The sequence below is a fragment of the Jatropha curcas genome, chromosome 1 (genome assembly GCF_041381405.1).
Source record: "Jatropha curcas cultivar XTBG-Jc1 chromosome 1, XTBG_Jcur_1.0, whole genome shotgun sequence".
In the NCBI taxonomy this organism is placed as follows: Eukaryota; Viridiplantae; Streptophyta; class Magnoliopsida; order Malpighiales; family Euphorbiaceae; genus Jatropha; species Jatropha curcas.
Window position 1 is genome coordinate 2,316,102 of NC_143151.1, and position 3,067 is coordinate 2,319,168.

General features: G+C 30.2%; 1 pseudogene across 1 annotated transcript; it reads right to left on the reverse strand.

The window, feature by feature from the left end:
- Positions 1-1,237: 1,237 nt before the first annotated feature.
- Positions 1,238-3,067, reverse strand: LOC149498801 (endochitinase PR4-like; annotated as a pseudogene). Its single transcript, XR_016322075.1, has 2 exons — positions 2,730-3,067; positions 1,238-1,796 (listed from the first exon to the last, which is right to left on the reverse strand). The product of XR_016322075.1 is annotated as an endochitinase PR4-like (transcript).

Sequence of the window (3,067 nt, forward strand, 5' to 3'; positions counted from 1 at the left end):
GGGAATATCCTTTTTTTTTTTTTTTTTCAGTGTGGATGAAATGCATTATTTAATTGAATTTAGATATATTTAATAAATTAAAATAACTAATTATAATGTGCAAAAATTAATTCATCGTACTATTATAGCTATTATCAAACAAAATATGTTTTATTATTCATCGAGAGGTTTAGTAGACCAAAATAGTATTATAAACTACATAAGCGCAGTGACTCTCTCTTAACGTCAAATTAGAAAACTCTTATAATTAAGAGGATTCAAACGAAAGATTTATTAATAGACATTAATTAGTAAATCTATTGACGTATGAAAAAAAATATTGCTACTTATTATTAGGTTAGAGATACATATATATATTCATTAAATTAATAATAATTTTCATATACTTAATATATAAAATATGAAAATACCGTTGAGATAAAATGTGATCCATATCTTTTTAAATTTATGGTTCTAAAGACATATCAACAAATCAAATTAAATATGTAATGTCACGTGTCAACCAAGAAAAAAGACAAGTTTGGTTTTTACGGATAGATTGGAAAAGTCTAGCAAATTACCCATTGCAAAGATTTTTCTTTTTCCTTTTTTCTTTTTTTTTATTTTTTATTTTTCCCATTCAATTGAACATCGTCAAGGTAAACTAATTCTTGTTTGGCCCTTTTCCTATATGTTTCAAGAAAAAAGAAACCTCACAAGATTCCAAATTCTTAGTGAATGCTGATTCAGTAGGTCTTTTCTTCGTTAGATTTTCTGATTTTGCTTTTTTTTTTTTTTTTTTATAAAGAAAAAAACTTGTGATTTTGAGTTTTATACTTAAACTACCCACGTGATTGTCAATATAATCCAAATTGATGTTTTCAATGAGAAAAAGCTAATGGAAGTTTTAAATCATCTCTGCACGGTTATATTAGGCAACAGTTTTTTAAATAGCTTTTAATGTTAACCTAACATTTAAACTAATTTTTAAATGTTAAGACAACGTTTTATAAAGTGTTAATCCATGTAATGTTTAATTTTTAACGTTTTATGAAAATCTATCAAAACGACTAATTTTGTCGAATATATTCAACGTCAAAGATTATTGTCAATTATAGTTGTGATCTGATTGGTCTTCCTACGTCTTATGATAGATATGGAAATTGAAAAATTTTAAGTTTGAGTTATCTCTAATACAAAAGTCATCATCAATATTATTCCGGTTCATTGGATTTTCCAAATATAAAAAATAAACTAGTTATAACGTCAAAGATTATTTTATTTCATTGAAGCTAGTTTACATAATCTCTAAGGATGAACTAGCTTCTAATTATTTCTGAAACTCAAACAAGGATCGATAATTTATTTAGCAACCCTATTTATTAAATTAAAGAAGAACTAAATTTTAATTAGCAACTAAGATTATCCCCAGGTGCAACTCCAATCTTGTTGCAATAGTCAGTGTAATACCCAATCCGAGCCTGTAACTGCTTGAGGATTTCCACAATTACATTCAATTGCACCATTAATGGCTCTAATGGTGGCTCCGAAACCTTGGGTTACGACAGGGCGTACATTGGTCATCCAAAACCAGAGAGCTGTCTTAAACGACACAACAGGATCATTTGCAACAGTTTCAGGAGAGTTTAACAAGTCAATGTTAAGGCCTTGACCAGCTGCACCATAGTTGTAGTTCCAGGTTAGTTGAATCGGTCCGCCGCCGAAATAATTCTTTCCTGGGGCACATGGATATTGTGTGTTTGATTCGTCGCAGTAGTCTTGAGAAGCACCGTTTATCTCCTATATGTAGCAGAAATCTGAAAAATTTATCATCCAAAATGTTGTGTTTAGTCCACAATCCATTTGAATATATTGTTATTAATTTTAAAATAATAATCAAATTGCATACAAATTTGTAGCATACTTTTGGTAGACAAGGATAAATTGAAATTCATTAAACTTCCACACCTGAATAAGGTGAACAAATGATCCGTTCGATTTGAATTGAATCAAATTAAGATAAAAAATGCAAACTGAAGTTTTTTAACGACAGATCGAACTGAAATTAGTAGCTGACCGAACTAACTGAATCGATTTTGATTGATTTTTGCCATGTTGGTTTTGTTTTAAGCTTAATCGATGAATTGCTTTAAAATTGACTCGAACCAAATAACAAATTCGATTCAAAATAACTGATGATAAACTGAATCTTTTTTGAACAGCTGACAGAATTAAACCAAACTGAAATGGTTAAGTTTGATTTTCATTTCTTTCGTTTCGATTGGTGGTTTTACACATCTTTACACCTAATTAATTACCGACTAAATGGGGGGTCAATGTCTCATGTGGAACTGAGGAGAAGGAGCACTCACATACCATCGGGATCGGAGGCTCCAACACAAGACATGATTTAAAAAGCTAATATTCGATATTTCTATTTGAATATACTATTTATTAATTTTAAAATAATAATTAAATTCAATAAATATATAGCACACTTTTAACGGATAGGATAAAGTGAACTTCATTAACTTTTCACATCTAGACAATTGCTGACTAAATGAGAGGTCAATTTCCCACGTGAGATTGAGGAAAAGAAGCACTCACATTCCATCAAGGTCTGAAGTCTCCGTACGGAGAAATGATTTAAAAAAGTAAGATTGTAGTATTTGGTTGGCATAGAATTCTATATTTCTAGGAAAATCTAAATACAAAAATAAAAATAAAAATAAGAAAGAAAGAGATCTTACGTCCAGTCTCATGAGTAACATGAGCAAAAAAAGCAGCAATCTCACGCTTGGAATCATCACCTCCAAGCTTACCAAAGTCAGGAAATGAATTGAGAGCATTAAGAAATGCATCTCTAGTATAGAAATTCTTGCCAGGACAATCAGCACCAGCTTGATTGATTATCGCATTAAAGAAATCAGCAGTAACAATATCTCCCACATTTTGAGCAAACACTGAAACGTTTTTTTCCATTGTTGCAATTATAACAATGGATAGACTGATGGCAAGCACAGTTTTTCCAAGTACAGCCATTTTTGGATTGAAGAGTAACAAATTAAGGGAGTCAAGTCTATTGTTC